This window comes from Lepidochelys kempii, chromosome 5, assembly GCF_965140265.1.
Source record: "Lepidochelys kempii isolate rLepKem1 chromosome 5, rLepKem1.hap2, whole genome shotgun sequence".
NCBI classification, from domain to species: domain Eukaryota; kingdom Metazoa; phylum Chordata; order Testudines; family Cheloniidae; genus Lepidochelys; species Lepidochelys kempii.
In genome coordinates, this window is record NC_133260.1 from 4,026,414 (window position 1) to 4,051,377 (window position 24,964).

The 24,964-nt window shown below is 52.3% G+C and overlaps 1 protein-coding gene across 3 annotated transcripts in view; it reads left to right on the forward strand.

Annotated features, from left to right (window-relative positions):
* CNTFR (ciliary neurotrophic factor receptor) overlaps positions 1–24,964 on the forward strand; it is a 460,255-nt gene that overhangs the window by 65,593 nt on the left and 369,698 nt on the right. For 2 of the 3 annotated variants that reach the window (XM_073343356.1, XM_073343355.1), the window contains exon 1: positions 17,786–17,866. The gene's annotated coding sequence lies outside the window, so the exon portion shown is untranslated. Of the gene's footprint in view, positions 1–17,760; positions 17,867–24,964 lie in introns of those variants that run through there. The other variant, XM_073343357.1, reaches the window with a different exon arrangement.

Genomic DNA, 24,964 nt, shown 5'->3' on the forward strand with positions numbered 1-24,964 from the left:
AATGCCGCTATTACGTTACTAGCAGTGTCAGCTCAGAATTTCAGTTTGCAGGCAGATGCCATAAAATTCTTTCTCTCTCTTTCCAAGAAGCGCCGGAGGGTCTTTAACCCCCATCTGCACAGCCACCAGCCATGCTCAGAAGGGGTGTATTTCTGTAGAGTGTCTGTCCTACCAAAGGGCCTCAGCTGTTTGGAGTCAATACAGGCCAATACCAACAATAAACTTGGTTAGGTGCCAGGAGATTGAGGGCAGAGGCCAGCTGGCTCTGCCCACTGGGAGAAGGATCTTGTGGAAAAGCAGGGTTGAGGGTTGCTGAAAAGAGGAGCAGCGAGCAAAGCAATGTAGGAAACAGGCTGGAGAATTCATTAGAGAGGAGTGTAGACGGTGGAGAATGGGGCTGGCATGTGCAAGAGCCATGATGAGGGGAGATTTTGTGCTGGCTACTGAAAAGGACCAGTAGTCACTGGAGGTTTCAGAGGACTGGGAGTGTATTCGCAGTAGATGGGAGGAGTCCAGGTATTCCCAGCAAACTACAGATGGAGGAGGCATGCAGGAGACAATTACGCTTGTAAAACACCTTGCCTGAAGGACGGGTACATGGGTGCATGTCTGTCCAGCACAAACGTCACCACCTGCATCTGAACCCCCGGGTACAGCTTCGGAGTCCAGGGATCTTATCCTGAGTGAGGAGTGCCCTCTGTGGAGGTGTGCAAATCCCACTCCCCAGATGTAATAATCTGGGGCAAATCCCACACAGCAGTGCTGGGGAGTAAAGACTTCCCGACAGGGCCCCCTGTCAGTGATGCAGGAAAGAGCGAAGCGCCTGGCTGCAGGCAGCCGGCTGAGCCCGGTGTTTTGGTTCTTCCTCGCGTCGTCCTTATCCGAGCAGCATGCGCTCATTGCAGACACCAAGAACAAAGCTGGGGCATCTCTGAGAACGGTCTCTAAAGATACCCCTCCCCAACAGGGCCACCGCTGCCCCTTGGAGCAGGGACCATGTCTTGCTAGGTATAGAGCACCTAACGCAACAGAGCCCTGACCCTGGGCTGTCCTGCAATACACCCAGTAACAGTGACGGTGCTTAGGCAGGTAGTCAGGACATACCCATACGGGCAGGAGTGGACAGCTGCACCCTCCTCCCTGTGCTATGTTTTACTGTAGCTTGCATAGGCCTCCACTGGGGAGCGGAGCCCCCTTGTGCTGGGTAGGCTATAAACACATAAGAAGGCTGCGTCCCTGCCCTGAAGAACTGAGTGCCACCGGTGGCTATCCTTTGCCTTGGCAGGCGGGGGAGCCATGGAGGGCTGGCTGGCTGCGGGCTGCACGGAGCTAAGCAGACGTTGACAGAAACCCGGAAGAGGACAAGAGCAAGTCTGCTGTAATTATGTAGCATTTATTATTAATAAGCTGAAATTGCTGGAAGCAGCCTCTGTAACGTGAATACTGATACAGCATTTCAAAAGACAATTTAGCTCTCCTCTGTCTATTAGCTCCCTCCGCTCCAGCCGGCAGGGAACCAAAGTCTCATGTGCTACTTCCTTATTGGTGTGTACACACACACGCCCTTAAACTCTGTGTTTTCCCATAAAGGAGCCCGTTCTCTGTCTCCTCGGATGCTGTAGCATTGTGGAGCGAAGCTCTACCAAACATTAAACTCTGTGTTGCCCCAGAGACCTCTCATCTCTTCTCATCGGGCTGGGCCTATCCAGCGCCACCCTCGGGTGCCAGCCCTCTGCACGGTCTACTCTCTGCCGGCCAAGCTAACTCCCTCGCATTCCTAGAACAAAGTGTTTTCTTCTAGTGGACGGACGCCCCAAGGGAGAGACGGTCCCAGGCCTGAGGTCCGTGAGAGTCTGGTGTGAGTGCGGCCCTCAGGATTCAGCTTTTGCTTAGGCCCGTTCACGTATGCTCAAAATAGTCGCCTGAGATATTTTACCCTGCTGAACGGTTACAGAGATGGTTGTACGTGTGTGTGTGTGAGGGGGCGGGGGGAGCACGGTATGTTTTTCCATCGAGAGAGACTCAGGGTACGTCTGTTCAGCAGCTGGGAGGTGCGTTTCCCAGCACGGGAGCTAGCGTGCTGAAAAGAGCGTGGCCACAGTGGCTCAGGCCAGCCATCCACAACAGCCCCCGCTGGGGTCCTAGGTGTGTGCTTGGCTGGCTGCCCCGAGTGGCAACGCTGCTCCTTGTTAGCATGGTCTCTCCAGCAGAGCTGGTGCGTGGATGTCTGCCCGAGCCGGGAATTACACCTCACAGCTGCTGTGTAGCTATGCCCTTAAGCTACATACCAGGGCGACAGGTGCCTTCGAAATGTCCTAGAGAAAAAGGGAGACAAATCCGCTCTGGGAGGTTCAATACGTTCTCTTTTCTTCCATGACATTGTTGTATCAGCCATTCTAGCGTGCGCTCGAGCCGATTAGCTCCAGCATGTGAGTTTTAGCCCTTGCAGAACATCCATTCCCCTTATATATTATACAGCAGTTTAAAGAGGATTAAGACAATAGCTAATGTAAATGATGAATGATGTAGATTGCCTAGACCCTGAGCCTCCAGGGATTTCCCTGCACACAGATTAGCCGGCTCACTAGCTAAACATTGGAGCACCCAGAGTAAATCCATGCAAATAACCAGCTTCCTGGCCTGAGTAGGATAGAAGGGTTTAAAAACTGGTTTTAACACAGTTCTGTATTTCCCGGCGTCGGTGCGTGTGCTTCTGCAACAGCCGTCACCAAAGGATCCTCAACAGATTCTACTTCGGTAACAGCTGACAGATACACTGGGGGTGGCCAAGGAAATGAAGCATCCAGAACTTCCCGATCAATACCATTATCAGATACAGATGGTAACTGGAGAGGAGGAGGATCAATGCCACTGGGTTTGTTTTCCCCCCCCCACCGCCTCCGGATCCAACCACCTTCTAGTTTAGCTGGAAAAGTCGCTGGTTCTGTGGGTGTGTTTCCAGTTTCCTCACTTTTCATTTGGGATCAGCAGGTTTGTGCCCACACTGAATCTGCAGAGACGAGGAAGTGATGTTCGTCTTTAGCCCCCGTTGTCATTACGGAGTTGGAGGCTTTTAATGGCAGTGAGTTTGGCACGCCAGCTTAGGAGGCAAAGGATCAAAAGAAGGCAGAGCAGTTACAGGAGGGATTTCTACTCATGGTGAGACAGGTGCAAACACACTGGGTGGCGATGGGAGAGGACAGGAGGATTGCCAGAGCAGATCAGCCCAGGGGTCCATCTAGTCTGGTATTGTGTCTCCATTAGTGGCCTCCAGTTTCTTCAGGTGAAGCTGCATGATCCCTGTAGTGGACAGTTAAAGAATGACCTATTCTAGAAATGTAGGGCTGGAAGGGACCTCACGAGGTCATTTAGTCCAGCCCCCCGTGCTAAGGCATGACCAAGTAAGCCTAGACCAGCCCGGAGAGGTGTTTGTCCAGCCTAGTCTTAAAAACCTCCAATGCTGAGGAGTTCACAACCTTCCTCAGAAACCTGTTTCAGGGCTTAGCTACCCTGAGCGTTAGGTTAGAGATTAGGAAAATCTTTCTAACTCTCCCTTTCTTCAGATTAAGCCCATTCCTTCTTGTCCTGCCTTCAGTGGACACGGAAAACGATTGATCACTGTCCTCTTCATAACAGCCCTGAACATATTGGAAGACTGTTAGCAGGTTCCCACCATCAGTCTGCTTTTCTCAACACAAAACATGCCCAGTTTTTGTAACCTTTTCTTACAGGCCAGGTCTTCTGAATCTTTGATCATTCTGATTGCTCTCCTCTGCGCTGTTTCCAATTTGCCCACGGCTTTCCAGAAGTGTGGCACCTCAAACTGGACACAGTATTCCAGTGTGAAGTAGAGCCAGAGAGTTGCCTCCCGTGTCCGACATACAAGACTGCTCTTAATACACCTCAGAATGATAGTAGCGTTTTTTGCAACTGCATCACATTGTTGACTCGTATTCAGTTTGCGATCCACTATAACTAGGGCCCTACCAAATACACGGTCCAGTTTGGTCAATTTCATGATCATAGGATTTAAAAAATAATAAATTTCATGGTTTCAGCTATTTAAATCTGAAATGTCTGGGTGTGGTGATTGTCGGGGTCCTGGCCCAAAAAGAAGTTGTGTGTGTGTGGGGGGGGGGTCGCAAGGTTATTGTGTGGGGGGGTGGTATTGCGACCCTTCCTTCTGCACTTCTGCTGGCGGCGCAGCTGCCTTCAGAGCTGGGAGGCTGGCGAGCGGGGGCTGCTGGCCGGGAGCCCAGCTCTGAAGGCGGAGCCCCGCCAGCAGCAACGCCGAAGGAAGGATGCCAGGTAGGGTGTTGCCACCCTCACTTCTGCGCTGCTGCCTGCAGAGCTGGGCCCTCCGTCAGCAGCCGCCGCGCTCCGGCCGCCCGGCCCTGAAGGCAGCAGCGGAGAAGGACGGGTGGCATGGTGTGGTGTGGCCACCCTTAGTTCTGCGCGGCTGCTGGCGGGGCTCTGCCTTCAGAGCTGGGCGCCCAGCCAACAGCCGCCGCTCTCCGGCTGCCCAGCTCTGAATACTGCAATCCCCCTAAAATAACCATGTGATCCTCCCTCCCCCCACAACTCCCATTTGGGTCTGGACCCCCAGTTTGAGAAACGTTGGTCTCCCCCCCGTGAAATCTGCATCGTATAGGATAAAATCACACAAAAGACCAGACTTCATGACCGTAAATTTGGTAGGGTCCTAACTATAACTCCCAGATCCTTTTCAGCAGGGCTACCACCCAGCCAGTTATTCCCCACTGTGCAGTGCATTGTGGTTGTTCCTTCCGAGGTGTAGTACTTTGCCCTTGTCTATATTGAATTCCATCTTGTTGATATCAGACCAATTCTCCAATGTGTCAATGTCATTTTGAATTCTAATCCTGTCTTCCAAAGTTTTTGCAACCCCTCCCAGCTTGGTGTCCTCCATTAATTCTATAAGCGTACTCTCCATGCCATTATCCAAGTCATTAATGAAAATATTGAATAGGAATGGTTTCAGGGCTGACCCCTGTGGGTCCCCATTAGATATGCCCTCCAGTTTGACAGTGAACGGTTGCTAACTACTCTTTGAGTACAGTCTTCCAACCAGTTATGCACTCACCTTACTGTAATTTCCTGTAGACCACAGTTCCTTAGTTTTCTTATGAGAATGTCACATGTTACTGAAATCAAAATATCTGGAGGGGAATGTTGGCTACAATGCCGCTCAGTTCTCAGACTCTGAAACAGGGGGGTTTATATCCTTTATTTATGTGAGGCAACATTTCCCCATCCAACATTTTTTGACAGAAAACTCTTTTTGTTTTGTGGTCTGTCTTAAACATTTTTTTCAGGGTGTTGACTTTTTTCATGGGAAATATAAAGAAAACAGGTTTTTAACTTTCCGCAAGAAACTGTTCACAATTCTGGGTCAGAAAAATTTGTACATCCTGTCCTATGGATCTGGAGATGCTCTCATAATCCATATAGACTCTGACTCCTTTTATGAATCCCCCCCAGCACTTCGTTCTAGTGATAGCTAGTGGCAGTGAGTTCCTCGGGCGAGCGGTGTACCGTAACAGGGAATTTTTTTTTTAATCAGTTTTAAATGTGCCACTTTTCATTTTCTTTGACTGGCCCCTTGTTCTTGTATTAGGTGTGGATAAGTACGCTCACCCAATTTACTTTCCATTCCATTTGTTCTTTCCTGTAACTCTCCCACATCTGCTCTCTGCAAGTTCCCCCCTTTGCATAGGGCGGTCTCTGTTCCTCTTCTAATTTTGCTGTAAGTTCTACTCAACTCCGCAATGCATCCGAGGGTACTGAGGTAGTTGGCGGATGTGATTGCAGAGCCATTGGCCGTTATCTTTGAAAACTCATGGCGATCGTGGGAAGTCCTGGACGATTAGAAAGAGGCAAATATAGTGCCCACCTTTTAAAAAAGGGAAGAAGGAGAATCCAGTGAACTACAGAGTGGTCAGCCTCACCTCAGTCCCTGGAAAAATCATGGAGCAGGTCCTCAAGGAATCCATTTTGAAGCACTTGGAGGAAAGGAAGGTGATCAGGAACAGTCAACATGGATTCACGAAGGGCAAGTCAGGCCTGACCAACCTGATTGCCTTCTAAGATAAGATAACTGGCTTTGTGGATATGGGGAAAGCAGTGGATGTATTGTTCCTTGACTTTAGCAAAGCTTTTGATATGGTCTCCTACAGTATTCTTGCCAGCAAGTTAAAGAAGTATGGGCTGGATGAATGGACTATAAGATGGATAGAAAGCTGGCTAGATTGTTGGGCTCAGCGGGTAGTGATCAATGGCTCCATGTCTAGTTGGCAGCTGGTATCAAGCAGAGTGCCCCAAGGGTCGGTCCTGGGGCCGGTTTTGTTCAACATCTTCATTAATGATCTGGATGATAGGATGGATCTACACCCTCAGCAAATTCACAGATGACTGTAAGCTGAGGGGACGGGTAGACATTCTGGAGGGTAGGAATAGGGTCCAGAGTGACCTAGACAAATTGGAGGATTGGGCCAAAAGAAATCTGATGAGGTTCAACAAGGACCAGTGCAGAGTCCTGCACTTAGGACAGAAGAATCCCATGCACCCCTACAGACTAGGGTCCGAATGGCTAGGCAGCAGTTCTGCAGAAAAGAACCTGGGGATTACAGTGGACAAGAAGCTGGATATGAGTCAACAGTGTGCCCTTGTTGCCAAGAAGGCTAACGACATATTGGGCTGCATTAGTAGGAGCATTGCCAGCAGATCGAGGAAGTGATTATTCCCCTCTATTCGGCACTGGTGAGGCCACTTCTGGAGTATTGCGTCCAGATTTGGGTCCCCCACTACAGAAAGAATGTGGACAAATTGGAGAGAGTCCAGCAGAGGGCAACGGAAATGATCAGGGGGCTGGGGCACATGACTTATGAGTAGAGGCTGAGGGAACTGGGCTTATTTAGTCTGCAGAAGAGACGAGTGAGGGAGGATTTGATAGCTGCTTTCAGCTACCTGAAGGGGCGTTCCAAAGAGGATGGAGCTCGGCTGGCTCAGTGGTGGCAGATGACAGAACGAGGAGCAATGGTCTCAAGTTGCAGGGGGGGAGGTTTAGATTGGATATTAGGAAACACTATTTCGCTAGGAGGGTGGTGAAGCACTGGAATGGGTTCCCTAGGAAGGTGGAGGAATCTCCATCCTTAGAGGTTTTTAAGGCCTGGCTTGACAAAGCCCTGGCTGGGATGATTTAGTTGGGGTTGGCCCTGCTTTGAGCAGGGGGTTGGACTAGATGACGTCCTGAGGTCCCTTCCAACCCTGATCTTCTGTGATTCTATGAACTCATACAAAAAGAGGTACTTCTGTGGCACCTGTCACCATAGCATCTGCAGGGTCAGGAATCAGGGCCTGCTGCAGAGCCAGTCTCCAGACAACCTAACAAGCGCAGCTGGCCTGTAACAAGCTGCCTGCTTGGCTGCGTGGCCTGACTTGTGGAAAGAATCGGCAGACTGGCCCTTAAACCCAGCAGCAATTCAGTGGCTTCTGAAAACATTTTGCCTACAGCTGTGATAGCTCGTGTGCCTGCTTGTTTGCAACCTTGTTCCAGACCCACCCCAGCCTTGCCCCCAGCCCTTCTTTATGCCAGGTAACCTGGTCCCAATCCTCCGCTCTGATTCCTGACTTCGGCTCTGACACGTGGCCTCTAGCTTTGGCTTTGACCCTTGGGTCCGATTCCTGGCGACCAACTCCTGCTCTAACCACTAGGCATGGCAGCCCACATCCCGGTTGCTGCCATGAGCACTTCATGATCATTAATATATCCATCCTTGCCACGCCCCTGTGAGACGAGGCAGGGCTGCTACTCCCATTGCACAGATGGGGAACCGAGGCACAGAGACGCCGGGCTAGATTCACAAAGAGACTTAGGGGCCTAAATGCACCTACGTCTAGCATTTAGGTACCATTGGCATTCACAAAACCACTGCTGAGCTGCCAGCCAATCTCACAGGCTCCAAAGTTTCTGCAGTTGGTGCCTGACTCTCCCCATACAATGCGTGAGGCACCCGGGCACGGACCTCAGGGTGGAGCATGCCACCAGGGTGTGGCAAGGTCTGAGTGACTTGCCCAAGGTGACCAGGGGTCTGTGGCAAAGCAAGGAGCTGAACCCAGGTCTCCTGTGTCCCGAGCGAGCATTCTAACCACTAGGTCACCCTGCCTGTCTACTGAGCACTGTGTCCCAGTAGCTGGGCCTTCCCCTTTCCGAGCAGAGCTATGGGAGAGCCTCAAGGAGTTGGCTGTGGTGAACAGTACCTATGGGGAGGCAGTGACAATCGGCCCTGGCTTGCACCTTTTAGCTGTCCAGGAATCGCACCCTTGGGTGTCCCAGGCAGACACCTGGCTGGTCCACCTCTCAGGATGGAGGGAGAGCGCCCTGATACCTCTTCACGGAGGCACTGGTTAGACCAGGATAGAATCGTAACTACCCCCACTGCCTACAGCTAGGCCAGAATTCAGGTACAGTGTGTCCCTGGCTGGGGAGGGGGTCCAGATACCACCTGTGAGAATCCCCTGGCTGGAGAGATGGACCGGAGATCCTGAGAGAGCGCGTTGGAGGCATTGTCTGCTTGGGTACTGACCAGGTTAAAGAACGGAGGGGGAGGAGGGCAGCTCGTCTTCCTCTCCCGAGATTGGCTGAACAAGGCTCCGGCATAGCTCTCCTTCCTCCTCGGCTGGGAGTCTGGGACGGTAACAACTCCTCGTCCTGTTTCAGTTGCTTTAACCACTGAGTACTGGCGTCCTCCCAGCTGACACTCCCGGCCTCAGTGGAGCTTCTGCAGGGTGCTCTGGACACGCTGCTAGGATCCCCGCTTGGCATTGTCCCCAGGGACACCCACCAAGCAGATGGGTCTATCTTCTGCCTTCTCGGCCAGGAGCAAATGGCAATGCCCCTCAATCTTCTGCACCACCTCTGGGCTTGTGCACGGACCCTGCAAGAGCGACATCACGCTGGCTGAGTCAGGGCCAGATGTCTCGTCTGAAATCAGCTGGGGATGATGCTGGTCTCACTGACAAATGGCCTCGTATTGATCAGCATGATCCTGAGTCATGGGACCACAGATGAGAATGATGGAAGAGACCCATTAGGTCACCATTAGCTCATCTCCCTGGGCCTGGCGCAGGCTGCCTGGCTGTGGTGGCTTTTCTAGTGTGTTTTCCTGCATGCCTGGTGGCTGAGACTTTCAGTGGGGCAGGGAATGAAGGCTTGCTGATGGATGGCAGGTGGCCTGCCCATTACTGCAGCGGTCAGGAGCCACATGATGGCACTGCCTGTCTCTGAACTTCACTGTCCCACCTTCAGCCCGTGCATGAGCCCCGTTTCCACAACATCAGTGTGGTGGTTAGGGCGGGGCATGCGTGATGCAGCTGCACACCTGAGTAGCATGGAGTCTTTGCTGGGGGGGATAGTCGGTGGTTTACGCTAAGATCTGAGAAAACCTTACATGTCAGGGTCTGGGTGAAATCCGCCCATCTCTTTCCACACCTGCCTGCAGAGAAGCTCTCAGCAAAGCAGATGCATTGAATTGTCGTTTCCAGATTCTCCGCCTTCTCCAGCCAAGGAGATGAGTGTTTGGCAGACAGTATTGTTCAGCACACGGCAGCCCAGCTAAAGATGCTTTAACCCACCCCGGGAATGCAGCTGTCGCCATCTCTGCTGGGTGCACTGGTGTTTCTCACTTCTCCTGTGGGGATTGGGAAACTAGCCCTGATTTCTGCAAAGCCGGCCCAGCAGGATTCCTCACTTAAAGTCGTGTATCCGGTGCCCTGCACGACACATGCAACCCCTGCCCCGAAGCACTGACAGCTAATGTCACGCGGGCGACTCTGTGGGTCTGTACACGCTGTGCGAGTTAGCCTGGATTCCGCCGGTGAGCAGTGCAAAGAGCACAAGTCTGGCCCGGGCTCTGGGTACGTCCTGGGCTGTGCTATCTTTTCTGCTATTGTGACCTGTGCTAGCTGGATGCAAGCCATGCCCTGTCTGTCAGCCTCTAAATAAGTAGCCTGGTTCTCAGCGGGGTGAGGTGTCCGTAGGGGAGCCAATGCGGGTGTTGCCCCATCAAGCACAAGAACCAGGCGAATAACTCGCAGTGAATTGCGTAATCAGTGCATTTTGCTGCTGCTTCTGCCCCTGCACTGGCTTCAGTCAAACTGCAGAGGGCTCAGATTTATCCGAGGTCGGTTTCTGAGCCCCGCGGTTCACGTGGGCACGACCACTCTTCTATCTTTGGCCACAGGGAGAGGTGTTGAAATGCAGGCCCCGATTCCTGTACACCGGCGTTAACTCCTGGACCCCACTGGAGTTACTCCTGATTTACACCCGTGGACGTGGGAGGAGACGCTGAGAATAGGTTTCCTTTTTCATTGGCTGCAATACACTGGCCGGGCACCCAATTGCCCGTAAGTGGGTGCGGTGCCCACAGCCACACGCAGGTTACGCACAGTGCAGACCAGGGGCTGGGGCGAAGAGAGGAAGCTGCCCCATGGCCCCTCCCTCATGAAGGGGGGGCTGCGGGGCCAAAGCTGAGCGATGCTCTGACCCCTGGGCATCAGGTCACGGTGCCATTTGCTCAATTTCGGGCCTGCGGGTCCCCCATCACAATGGAGGCCGCAGGGCCAAACCTGAGTGGGCAGTGGGGTGTTCAACATGGCTCCTCCTCACTGCTGCTGTGGGGCCAGCTCCTACTCCAGGGCTCCCCCTGGGGCCCTGCCCGGCCTCACCTTGCTTCCAGCAGCCTGTCTCTCCTCTCAGGAATGGGGAGTGATGCTGCACCTGGGCAGGCTGGGCTGGAAGGCGCAGGGGCTGAGAGTGGTGCGTGGCGAGCGAGGCACTGGGGCTAGTGGCTGCAGCCTGGATGGGTCCGCAGGGATTGATGGTGCTCACCATGCAAAAAATCTGGGGGACACCCTTGCTGAGTGGGAGGCCCTCTCCGGCTGGGGTTACCGCCAGAATTCAGACCTGCAATAGACAGGGCTTTTGTCTGTGCTGCTTTGCTGGGCGATTTCTTGAGCTCCTGTTCAGAGCCAGGCTGAAATGATGCTGCTCTGCAAGATCCTTCGGCCTGGTCGCTAAACAGCCCCTCCCCACCCCTTCACATCGATTCAGACGAAGAACGGGACCCTTTCTTCACTCCTCAGTGGCTCCCCTGCACTCGTGATTTCAGCCCATCAGGCCTGCTGACAAAGTACAGCACGTCCCCAGTGACTCGTGGCCCACCGCAGAACCCCAGCCGCAAGCTGCTGGGAGAGCTGAAGACATGCCGTGTTGGTCGCAGGTCCTGAGCCCCGTCCCATTCGTCGATGCGGCCTGCCGCAGGGGTTCCGATTTTGTCCGCTGACAGAGCAGGGCTTCGTTTCTCTTGTTCCCCAGGTTGAAAATCTTCCTTGGTCTTCACTTGGCTTCCCCCATTCAGCTGCTTTTTCATCTCTCAGCCTTTCTAAGCTAATAAATAAAGTTCCTGTCATTTTATTTATGGGAGCGAAGGCAGAGACAAATAAAAATGCCATGCTCTCTTGACGGCTACCGAGGCAACGGTGTTTTTTCTTTGCTTCCATTCTAGAGCTGATCACTCCACCACAAGGCAGCACCCCCAACACCTGACCAGTGGGAGTGCTTTAGAACCAACTCCTACATTTCCAAATTGATTTGGGGCGACTCTGCTCCCGGATTGCCTCGTCTCCATGGGGCCTGAATTTCAGACAGTGCTGAGCACCTATCTTGAAGAATTCTAGCCCCTTCCCGGGGGGTTTCAGGTTGTGCACCCGCAAATGGAGAAGACCAAAATCACCAGCTAGCGAATACATCACAGCATTGCTGTAGGGCCCTGTGGATTTATTGCCTCTGCATTTCTTGGTACCAGTGAGGTCAGCTTTTCTAGAGCAACTGGCTTTAGGCAGGGAAAATGATTTCTTTTGGTCAATAAGTGGGTGTGTAACTTATTATAGGTGTGATGCCTGTAATCAAGGTTGCCCACCACAGTTGATTAGACTATTTTCAGTGATTTTTCACTACCAACTTTAACCATTAGGGCTGAAATTTCCCATTTAGGGTGTCTGCTTCAGCATGAAATGTTCTGGAATATTTCAGCAAAACCAGTTTAACTTTCTCAGGATGAAGTTAGGGAAAAGAATACGTTATTTTGCCCAGACAAACACCTGTCAGGGACGGTCTAGATAATACTTAGTCCTGCCATGAGTGCAGGGGACTGGACTAGAGGGCCTCTCACGGTCCCTTCCAGACCTATGATTCTTACAACTGTTTCACTTTGGAACAAGGCCGTGATATTTAGCAGTGGGGTGTCTCGCGGGAGTCAGGGATGTGCCTTTTGCTGTCCCTATGAAAATCCACCTAAATTTGGCCCAAATCTGAAAAGTCTGTGTCTGTGTCTGTGCATGTGTTTGTGTGCCATGGTTTAAAGGGTTGAGATTAGTTTCACACAGCGCAGGGATTCAACATCTACATGCACGTATATATTAAAATAAATATTAAATACACATTCCAGCCCTATACTGGACCGAGCTTCTCATGTAAGCCACAGGGTGTAGTTCTCCTCTCGCTTACACTAGTGGAACTCCATTGTCTTCAAGGGGATTTCCCCTGATCTCCACCAGGATCGCTGAGACGAGAAGCAGGCCCCATAGTTTCTGGGAGTGCTGGTTGCTGTGGTCTATGGAAAATGAATCAGGACTGCTCAGATATACCTCGGTGCTGTCTATGTTGTGTGTGGGTGTGAGCCAGCACCCTCTGCTGGCTGAACAGGGTGGTGACTGGAGGCCTGAGAAGAGGAGATGGATGGTGTTTTCTTTGGAAGAGGACTGCATTTCTGTAGATAGAGACCGGGAGTTCTGGTCCGTCATGGTGTGTGTGCAACTTAGCTTTTGCCTCTGAGATCTGTGTGTGTTGGAGGCCACAGCTTGGTGGACTGCTTAGTCGTCCTGTGATAGTGTGAGTTCCCAGGGTTCATCAAGGGTAGCCGGGTGGGTGGGTGGTATGTTACATTCAGTGCATACGGAGCTCCTGGTGGGATCCTAGCTAAATGCCTCTGGTTTAAAGCGAGCCCAGTTGGATCCTGTCAATCTAGAATTTCCCCCTGAAATTGTCTACAAATTGCAAAAGATTCTGGGTCCTCGTTCAGGGTTTTACAAAGCCGGGGCCTGTTTACAGAATTACTCAGTGGTTTGCATTGTAAGTGTCGCAGGCACCTCATGGCTTTCAGAATGGAGAGAGGTAAATAGTGGTGTCCCCCAGGGGTCCGTGCTGGGACCAGTCCTGTTCAACATGTTCAGAAATGGTCTGGAAAAAGGGGTAAACAGTGAGGTGGCAAAATTTGCAGATGGTACAAAACTACTCAAGGTAGTCAAGTCCCAGGCAGACTGCGAAGAGTTACAAAGGGGATTTCCCAAAACTAGGTGACTGGGCAACAAAATGGCAGATGAAATTCAGTGTTAATAAATGCAAAGTAATTCGCATTGGAAAATATAATCCCAACTCTACATATAAAATGACGGGGTCTAAATTAGCTGTTACCACTCAAGAAAGAGAGATCCGGGAGTCATTGTGGATAGTTCTCTGACAACATCCACTCAAAGTGCAGCGGCCATCAAAAAGGTGAACAGAATGTCGAGAATTATTAAGAAAGGGAGAGATAATAAGTCAGAAAATATCATATTGCCTCTGTATAAATCCATGGTACGCGCACACCTTGAATACTGCGTGCAGATGTGTTCGCTCCATCTCAAAAAATATATATTGGAATTGGAAAAGGTTCAGAAAAGGGCAACAAAAATGATTAGGGGTATGGGACGGCTTCCGTATGAGAAGAGATTAATAAAATTGAGACTTTTCAGCTTGGAGAAAAGATGACGGGGGGGGAGGGGAGGGTGGGATATGATTGGGGTCTGTAAAATCATGACTGATGTGGAGAAAGTCAATAAGGAAGTGTTGTTTACTCCTTCTCATTGCACAAGAACTAGGAGACACCAAATGCAATTAATAGGCAGCAGGTATAAAACAAACAAAAGGAAGTATATCTTCACACAGTCCACAGTCAACCTTTGGAACTCCTTGCCACAGGATGTTGTGAAGGCCAAGACTATAAAAGGCTTCAAAGAAGAACTAGATAAATTCATGGAGGATAGGTCCATCAATGGCTATTAGCCAGGATGGGCAGGGATGGTGTCCTTAGCCTCTGTTTGCTAGAAGCTGGGAATGGGCAACAGGGGATGGATCACTTGATGATTCCCTGTTCTGTTCATTCTCTCTGGGGCACCTGGCATTGGTCACTGTCGAAAGACAGGATACTGGGCTAGGTGGACCTTTGGTCTGATCCAGTGTGGCCATTCTTATGGTTTCCTTCCTGTTGCCAGGGAAATAGCCACAATACAGGGTATGTGTGTGTGTGTGTGTGTGCTTGGTTTCCCCCCAAGAATCACAAAAAGTGGGTTTCTTGCTGGTGAAGGGTCCTAGATTTGGCAGTCCCTGGAGACTGGAGTCTTCTGTTTATCCACGGGACAGCCTGAGTGCAACTTCTCCCCCGTCTTGTCACTTGCCAATGGGCCTCCCTCTTTTCCTGCAACTATAGCAATGGAGGGGAAGAAGAGCGCTCAAGAGGTCATCGAGTCCAGAGGTGGGCAAACTAAGGCCCGCGGGACTGTCCTGCCCGGCCCCTGAGCTTCCGGACGGGGACACTAGCCCCCGGCCCCTCCCCCGCAGCCTCAGCGCACCCCGCGGGCAGTGTTTTGGTCGGCCACTCCTGCCAGGCCACGGGGCTGCGAGCTCCTGCTGCTCTGAGCAGCATGGTAAGGGGGCGGGGAGCGGGGGGGTTGGATCAGGGGCAGGGGGCAGTCAGGGGACAGGGGGCGGAGGTTCTGCGGGGGCGGTCAGGGCACTGGGAACAGGGGGGGTTAGATAGGCATGGGAGTCCCGGGGGGGCCTGTCAGGGGGCAGGTTTGTGGATAGGGGTCGGGGCAGTCAGGGGACAGGGAGCAGGGGGAGTTGGATAGGGGGTGGAATCCCAGGGGGGCTTTAGGGAAGGGGAGTCCCGGGAGGGAGTGGTCAGGGTACAAGGAGCGGGGGGGGGTTGGACGGGTCAGGGGTTCTGAGGGGCGCGGGAAGTGAGAGGGGGCGTGGGCCAGGCTGTTTGGGGAGGCACAGCCTTCCCTACCCGGCCCTCCATACAGTTTCACAATCCCGATGTGGCCCTCGGGCCAAAAAGTTTGCCCACCCTGATCTAGTCTGTGGCCCCATGGTGAGGCAGCAGTGACCCTCGCTAGGGGAGGTGGGTGTTCCACCTCTGTACCCAGGGACAAACGCCTGCTCTAAACGCCGGGTGTGCACTCCCTGGGTTGGTCCTTGGTGCCCTGTGGGTCCGGCTACTATCTTAATCCTCATCTATCTTATTCTGATGTTGGGACTGGTCCAGCTAAACTTGTCAGCTCTGCAGCCGGGGACTGTCTTTATAACTGTACGGGGCCAAGAGCGTTGAGTAAATAATCAATCTCCTCACTTGCACTCCAGGAATCTATCCTGCCCCAGGTCCAGGTTGAACCAGAGGCATCTGTCCCTCTTCTGGCTCATGGAAACTTCCCTGGGGTTTATCTTGTCGTCTTGCTGTGTCCCTGGGGTTTAGCCAGGTAACACCTGGTTAGTGTTAATTCTTTGTATTACAGTGGCAGGTAGAGGCCCCAGCTCAGATCTAAGCCACATTGTGCTGGGTGCAACATACACACCTGGGGAGAGACAACCCTTGCCCTGTGGACCTTACAGTCTAACCAGACGAGAGACAGAGGGCAGGAGGGGAAACTGAGGCCAAGGGCACTGAGTGGCAGAGCCAGGAATGGATCTCAGCTGCCTTGACTCCCAGCCCAGTGCCCTGTCCCCGGACCACACTGCTCTAACATGACACCTTGATATCTTTCTTCTTCTGGCTCTGGGTGTCTCCCTAGGGGTCTGTCTTGGTCAGGGTCCTGGCTAAAGCTCCCCCTTAGTGTCCTGCGTCATGTGCTCCTTTCTTACCCCTTGGGAGCTGCATCTTTGTGGATGGATCTGAGGAACCAACTAAGAATTTCCTCATCCATCCATGATCTCTCTCCCATTTCCCTCCTGCCATCACCCTGGGCAACACCAACTGCTCTCTGACATGTGGTGACGAATTGGCGCTGTGATTCAGTTCCAACCTGGCCTTGTCTGTGTATTTCATCTGCAATTCAGAGCTGTAAAACAGTCCCGTCGGCCTCTCAGCTGATCTGGCAAAGGGCGGGGGAGCCCTCCGTCATCTCCGTCCATCATTGCCAGTTCCCTTGATCAGTGGCTCCCATATGTCCGGCAGTCTGCTGTGAGTGATGGGGCACGGCGCAGGCTCGGCTCGGGGCTGACGGAGTTAAATATTTCAGCGCCTGATACCTGACAGGCGTGATAAATTGCAGCGTGCCACGCGCTGCTGGCGTGACAAACGGGCCGCTTCCCTCCTTAGGCTCCGGGAAAACTTTTTAATTATTTCCCAGCGCTTTGCAAATGAGAGTTTCTCAATCAGCCGCACAGATGCCCAATGAGGTTTCACTTATTTATTTATCGTTTACAGGCCTTTGGGGTTGGGCTTTTTAACCCTTGCCATGGCCCGTTGAAGTCAACAGAAAGTCTTCTGTCGATTTCCCAGGGCTTTGGGGTTGTCCCCTAAATGCAGATGGGACACGAACGTTTCCTAAAGTTGCTGCTGCTCCCGGGAAAGTCCTTTTGCAGCACCGACGGTGTGAGATGTGGGTGATAAAACAAGGCAGAGATGCCTATTCTGCTGGTTTTCAATGCGAACTATGTGTAAGATTTCCAAAGGGGTCTGCACCTCCAGTCAAAATATTTTCGCAGTCCACAAATGAAAAAAGGTTGAAAGCCACTGGCCTATTGCAAAGCATCTAAATGTGCTGTGCACAGAATATCCCCTAATGCAAAGCATTAAAAAAGCACCAAGGAAAGCTAATGAGCCTGAATATTCACCCAAACTATCTTGTGTGACCGATCCATTAAATGCCAGTAGTAAGTTTGGGGCTATCCTTTATGCTCCTCATTTGTTACCCTAATGACTTAAGGCCCTGATTTGGATTTGGGACCCCGTTGCCCTGAGTCTTGTACAAATGAGAAGCAAAGAACCAGTCCTCACTCTGTTTACAATCTTAGGTGCTTCTCTGGCAAATGGGCATGTGGTTGTACGTGTGCTCACAGGCTGGCCAAGCTCTCAGCAGTCCCGCTGAAGTCCGTGGGATGTAACCACGGCACGTAAAGTTTAGCACATGCAGGATGGGAGCCTTGGGTATGATAAGACCTAAGGGGGATGTGGCTTGTCATTTCTTTGCATTCAGCGTTTTTATTCTGGCCGAGGGGTGTTGTTGCTGGTTCTGTTTGGTTCATATTATTTCTTTAAATCAGATCAAAGACCAGGCCAGGGCAAACGGACACCTCCCCCACTGCAGTCCTTTTATGTGTCGTCGTATGCGTACATTTTATGTATACGTTGAACTAATGAAATTTAACACACATTTTGGGGTGGGGCAGCAACAATCCTATGAGAATTATTTTTTACCTAGATGAGCTGCGCAAGCTGGTCTGGCCATCAGCTACCAAGTCTCAGCCAGAAGCGGGTCCCCACCCAGAGGAGTGAGCATGGGAAATCCCACCTGGAAAAATGGTGGTGACAAAGTAGAAGTGCCAATCTCTGACAGTAGTTTTCTCTTTCCTTTTCAAAGGAAATCCCAGTTCTACCCCACCAGGGTCAAGTGCAGCGTGTGGAGGAATCCTGAGGAATTTGATGAGAAATCGGGGACGCCCCTGGGAATTCAGACCGGTGGAAAGGTAAGAGGTTGTTTAGTCACAGACCCATTTGTTTCACTTTGAGCATCGCTGCCAGAATGTGCATCACTGAGCGGTCCAGGAGCTCGGAATCTAGTGTGCCGTGTCCCGCACCTCCAGGCCTCTCCTCCTGATGCTGACTGCCAAGGAGGCAGGTGCTGACTTGTTATTTATTTGGAGCTTTTAGACCGTGCTTTTACCGTTTGTTGAGTTATTTAGCTTCGTGGGAAGAGACATCCGGCTTCAGGTGGGCGACACACAAAAGTGCAGATCTCAGAGTGCCCATGGAAGGGGTCTCTGGAGGAAGGTTTCCTGCCAGCAGGTCTTGGGCTTGATTCTTGGATAAGCGGCGTCAACGTTAGTTCTTAAGCTGAGCAGGGTCAGCATTTTTTTGGGAGACTCTCCAACTTTGCTTTCCTGTTCTGTTTATTTCAAACAGGCAGGTGTCTCAGTCAGTCCCGAACCAGTGCAAGGGATGCTGCGCCATCTTTGATGAAAAGCCCGACTCCTGATGGCTTTCGCTGGCTGAGTATCACCTCTACCCTTGGCAGGCGGGTTTCACCTACCGCTCTGGCCAGTGTTCAGCACATAAGAAATTGCATTCTGCCTCCCTGACACAGCCTGTTGTGGGGAGCAGCTGGCCCTTCTCTCCTTAGATCGAATTGTCTCCTTCTCAGCGTTGCGATCCAAGACTGTTGTCACCATGTGCAGATGTTGTGTAGTGACACAGGAACGGGTCATCACAGTCTAGACGGGTAGAATGAGATTGCCCAGAGGTGTTTTGGGACTGTTCTGACTAACGCAGGGGAGAACTCCTTGAACTGAATTTGGAACCCCGTCAGAAGCAGTGAGGTCGTTAATAGTTCTGGGTGGCTGCATTTAAAAAATATGTATCTGTCCCTAGACTGCAGGGCAGGATGACTTTCCAAATTGGACTTGCCATTGTTTGCATAACACGGGGGAGTCGCTCTGCATTTACACCCCGGCTTTCCCAGTTGCAAGCATTAGAGTGGCTCCACGTTTACATTAGTGTGGCCCCCTTGCTGCCGGCGGAGACACTCCAGATTTACTCCAGCGTCACCAAAAGTAGAGTTTGACCCTGGGCCTTTATTTCGTCCCATTTGTCTATGTCCAGGTGCCACCTTTTCCTCCTCTTTCTGCCGCCTCCTTTTCCTGGCGGGCTGGCCTGCTTCCCTTTCTGATTCAGTGCATGCTGGCCTGATGGCTGGATTGCTTGTTGCTCCCGTTATTTGCGGGGCATCTCCAGTGGAGTGCGTTGCTAATAACAGCAATTCCCGGTACACATTGGCTACAAGGTACGGCGGTGGTAATGGGATCCGGGAGGACGAAATTAAAGCGATCTAATATGCTAAGATAAATTAGTGTTGTAAAATTAGCCATGGGTCTAGTCAGGGATCTGACAAATGTATCACAGCTTTGTTACAAGCACAGAGCTCTGCTCAATTGGATTAGTGGCCCGGAGCAAGGCAGACAGGAACGAGGGAAAATAGTTTATTAAGGGTCTCCCTACACGCATGCTAATGGTTAAACACTGCTTGTTCTCTCCTTGGCTTTGCTGAATGATACATCCCCTGGCGCTCACTGATGCTCAGCAGTGGAGGAGTACGAATCCGGCTCTGCCACGTTGCTTTTAGAATCACCTGAGCCAGGCAGCAGGGAGAGGGGCCTGGGTTAGTGGTGGTTCTGAGCAGTGGTGCTCCTGGCTCTCCATCCGGGATACCCGACGCACCCCGATCTGTTTTGATCCTATCCCTTTCCTGGTGCAGTCGTACAGCATCAAAGCACCGATCCAGCCCTGGTTGTGGAGTGATTCCCTCCAAGGTGGTATCATTCCCGAGGCCTGCATCAGCATTGGACACATTCCATCTGGGCCTTTCTGTTAATCCCTGCTGGGCTGGTATTCTTCTAGCCTGTTGGCTGCATGCTCATTTAGTGGGAGAAGTGGGATGCGTGCAGAATATGTATGCCAACCAGAGAGACTGGGATCTGATCCTGCCAGGAGCAGAGCACCTCCCGCAAAGGGTGCTGAGTGTGGTCAGCTCCTGTTGACGTCAGCTGGCCACATTCGACCAACTCCTTGGCGTTGGCGCTGCCCAGCAGCTTGCAAGAGCAGGGTCTGAAAGCTCCAGGCTCGCCAAGTGTTGGGGGGCTTTATCTGTGGATTATGGCAGTGCAGAATCAGGCCCCATTGTGCAAGGTGCTGGACAGCCCATAAAGCAAGAGACAGTCCCTGCTCCAAAGAGCTTGCAATGTAAATAGACAAAAGATGGAGGGGAGGGGTCTGCCGCACGAGCAGAGGGACCAATTTACGATGGGGGCAAATGGCATGTCAGTTCCGCATTTGTTTTGTGATTGAAATCCTCTCCATGGGGTTACGCTAGCCGGGAATTGGCTAGGTGGAAGGTGGGGTGTGGGTGAGGGTTGAGGCAAGCAGTCAATCGGCACAGAGGGTGGAACACTCAGGGTGCAAACGTCGGGAAACAATCTGATGACATCAGCAGCGTCAAACAGTTCTGGCTTGACCTGCCCCTGGGCTGGCTTCTCCCTCCCAAAGGCCACGTGGCTGGGGGAGAGGGGATACCGCGTGGCTCTCTCTGCCCTCAAGAAGCGTGTTCTCCTCTGCACAGTTCTGGGTCTGCGGGGCTCTAAGGAGGGGAGGGATGTCCCCGTCTTCCCACTTCGGCCCCCGCAGCGTCAGCAGGACCTCTCACCAAGGTCAAGGGAAATTGAGGGCACGCAGCAGCTGGCCTGCCTGTGTCCCAGAGCTGGCAGGACTCAGACATTTTCTTGTTGCAAAGGGAGCTCGACTTCGGTCAGGTCCAAAGACCCCAGCCCGTCTCCCTGTCTCCAAGGACGAGGCTGTAGTACTGTGGTGGCTCGTGGCCCTGCAGCCGGTTCCGATGGAATTGGCTTGCCTGTGGCTAATTAGACGGTGAACAAGATGGACTCATCTGGTGGGAGGATTAAAATCCCCACTGGTGAGCGATGAATGGCTGGCCAGAGCCTTTTGCAGATTTGTAAATGCAGGCTAATTGTGTGTTTAATAGCAGACACATTCCACAGGATCTTGGAGGTGCGGGCGGGTGGAGGAATGATTTAGGCCTGGCTTCATAAGGCATGTGATCTGGCCCATAAATATTAAAAAAATATATATATTACCCAGTGCTCTGGAACAAGGGAGGCTGGCAGAGCGCCGCAGCTGCAAACTGATCTGCTGATAAGACCACGTTGAGCTGTCTAAGCCAAACAGCAATAGGTCAAGGAAAGGGGGAGCTGCAAATCCATCCGTCTGGGGATCATTTGTTTCATTACCTGGAATGCATTTTGCACAGGGCTAGTCCCAATTACAGGTGCTTCCACCTCTCCTGCATCCGCCTGTGTGTGGGAGAGGAGCTTCTGTATGAATTGTGATAAACGGCACCCCGGATTAGCCCTGCCGCACTCTTTTGGGAAGATGCCGGCCTGGCAGGAGGACCAGTCCCCACAGTCTTCCCCCCTCTCCTATGCACACTGCAGTTCAGTTTGCCTGGGTTGGAGCCTGCCTGGTAGCTAGCAGACCCTGAAGTGCGAGGTGCAAATGAAAAGTAGTCTCAGAGAGTGGTCACCTTGGAAAGGATCTTCATTACTCTGCAAGGCAGTAGCGACCTGGAATTACATGTTGCATCTGCGTCAATACCAAGGGGTTCAGCAGCACTTGAATTACCCACTTACCCAAGGTGGAGAAGAACAGAGGAGTGAGGGGAACTAACCACTGGAGCAATTAACCAAGGGGCATGGAGGATTCTCTATCGCTCACCATTTTGTAAATCAAGGTTGGATGTTTTGCTAAATTCCCTGCTCTGGGAAGTATGGTGGGGCAGGTCTCTGGCCTACGCTCTGCAGGGGGTCCGACTAGCGGATCACAATGGTCCCTTCTGGCCTTGGGACCTCTGAATAACCTTGTATTGATCACGATGCTACACACCAGTGGCCACTCAGGACTTCACAGCCACAACAGGTATTCTCTCTGGGTACGTACATTGTGCTAAGCACCACGGTATCTGAGTGCCTCACGGTCCTTATAGTTTCTAGCCTCTCTACCCTCTCCAGGGAGGTACGGTCCTCTCCCCATTTTACGGGTGGGGAAATGAGCCATAGGGTCGAATAAATGATATGTCCCAGGTCACACAGGAAGTCAGTGGCTGAGCCAAGGATTGAACCCAGGTGTCCTAGATTAGCCCCCTCAACCCTGGACCACACTTCCTTGCACCAGTCTTTGAACGGACAAATGAGCCCGTGGACGACAAAGTCATCTAATGTCTCTCCGGGGTCTTAAATGCGTTTCCTAGCACTCTCCATGGGGCCGGAGTGTTCAGCTGAGCCCTCAGGCAGGCGGGTTTCAATGGCTTGATGATCTGCGTGCCTTTGCCATGCTTGTCCCATGCTTTACTATGCTGTGCTGCACTGGACGCAGCATGCTCTGGGTACAGACCTTCCCACCCAAACCCAGTGGCGCCCTTGGGGGTTAGAACTAGCGCCGGGAGGGCAAAACAGCTGGCTGCTTGGAGCCACTCTGGGAAATCAGCTCAGTCGGGATCCTCAGTGTGCCTGCAATTGTGGGTGCAAGTGTTTTTTTCCCCCTGGGGAGCAGTGAGGGATGGTGGAGAGGCTAAAAAGTGAAAGGGGTTAGTTCCGTTCCGGGCCTGTTCTGCAGGAAATTGCTGAAGTCCTCGCTTGGGTTGAGTGATAGAGACCAGTGTAAGGGAGGGGAGACTGAGCCCGTGTTTCTACAGGGAGCTGGGGATGGGGGTGCAGAAGCCAAAGAAGAATCTCTCCTCCTGTCCTGTCTCATGTATGAGAGTTGGGGTGGCTTATGCTCTGTTGTTTTCCTTGCCCCCTAGCTGCTCCCGTGAATGGCTGTTGCCTCAGTCAGCCTCGGTGGCACATCACACGGCATCATCCCAGAGCGTGTGTGACTTGGGGCAGCTGTCCATATGCTGCTGTTCTGCTCTGCAGCCTGTGCAACGTTGCGCGGCTTTGAATGGCCGGCGCTGTCTGTTCTCACTTGTGGATGGCACATGGGAAGGGGGGAAGATAGGAGGTCATTTGCACTTGTCTGGTTTGGTGGTTAGCGGCTTGTTTGATGGGTTTCATCTCTATTGGCAGCATGTTCATTTTCATGCCTGTCTTACGTATTTCTCCCCATGTCGCACACCATTCCTGAGCCCGTGGGGGGACGCGTCTCTTCCTGACGGTGTTTTTAATGCTCATGCAGAACATTCCAAACATCCTTCACTCTCCCTTTGTTTGGGTTTTGTCCCTCTCCAGGGAGTTGTTAGCTGTTGCCCGTGTTTCCCGTTGACGAGTGGGCGAGACTGGAAGCAAATGCATTCTTGATAAAACCACGTATGGGCTTTAGACGGGCTATGAAATTTCACAAGTGTATTTATAGTCATAAGCAATGTTCGGGATTTCAGTAGAGACACCAGAACAGGGACAGAACTTTGATATAGGACCCCCTCGCTTTCTGCATGATGGGTACGTGTTGGTGCTCTTATCCTGAGATTGTGTGTGTGTGTACACGAAACAAATTGCAAGCGTGCAGACAGCCAGAAGGATAGCAGCAAAATGACACTAGATACTGCTGGCTATAAAGAAGAAGAAAGCAAGCAAGGTAGGATGCACTGCTTGGTGGGTGCATATGGATAGTCCGTAGCCTAGATTGCTTTTGTGGCTCATGGGTTTCTCCTAGCAGTAGCTATGTCTGAGCGCGTCAGACAAACCATTCCTCTTGTCCAGTAGACATGAAAGAGATGACTGTATTTCTTACTGGTATTGATAGTTTGAAAATTGATAGGGGAATGTCTGTGAGCAATAGCCACGGAGTAACGCATGTCCCCGGAGAATGCTGAGACCTGCCGTGTGGTAGAACCCTTACTGATGATGCTGGATCTCCTATTGCAAACAGTATTTTTCTGGTAAAAGTAGCATCCTTCAGCAAGAGTGTCATTCTCCCATGTCTGGCGAAGAGCAGTCCAGACCCCAGCAAGAAGGTGCCAACCTGGGGCCAGGCCGTTTCTCGAGGGCCGCCATGCTGTAGCGGTGCCTCCAACAGACAGAGCTCCTCTCACTCTCTCCGTGCCAGCCTCCCTCTCTTCTCGCTCCCTTTCTCTCCTTTCCAGCAGCCAGGTCCTCCCGGTGACTCGGACTGAGCGCTCTAGGCGGGATGGGGATCGATCGGGGAGCGCTCTCTCTCCTGGCCCCACTCCACATCTGGCTGCCCCAAGACCCTCCTTTCCCATTCCTAGCTCCTGCAGCTGGGGACAACGTGTGCTGGCAATGCAGTGCTGCGTGTTCCTCCCCCAGCATGGGCGGGGGAATCAGACCTGGTGCGCCCCCACATTCCCTCGGCACCGGTGGCTCTCCTTGGGTTTGGCTCTGCAAGGGTTTGCACCACTCCCTCCTCCCCCTGCTTCCGTGCAGGGTCCCCAGCCTTGCCCCCCTCCGCTGGCAGCAGCATTGGACTGCTCTGTGCTTTGGGCAGAGCCCTTTGCAATCCGAGAAGGAACGGGGGAGAAGGGTGGGTGGGGTCTGCCCCTTACTGCTGTTACTGACAGGGGCAGGAGAAGCCATAGGCCTGTGCCTGTGGACCCAGCTCCTGTGATTACACCAGAATCTCCGCTCCCACTAAAAGACAGTTTCTAGCCCACATGCTTGCAAAGAAACCTTGAAAATGTGACTTGAATGTAACCAATGCAGGGGTATCTGCCTGAGTCTGCACAGAGCCTGTGACAGTAGATTGGACATGGGAGTTGCCCCAGATGTGTCAATTGGGTGCAAGCTCCAGGGCCCACTTCTCTGGGGAGCCCGTGCCAGCAGCATCCTGGTAGAGGATTTAGTGTGTGACGGAGGAGACAGGTGCACTGAGTCCCACGCGTTCAGCAAATAAACCATGATTGTTGGGGTACGTGCTGGGGAGCCACCCTGCTCCTCCCCTGGACTCTCTGAATCAGAGGGGGGGACCCATGTTACTCCCAAGGGGGCAGAATCTCCCAAGGGGGCCCCTATGCTGCTGCCCCTGCCTCTCCGGTTGGGGAGGGG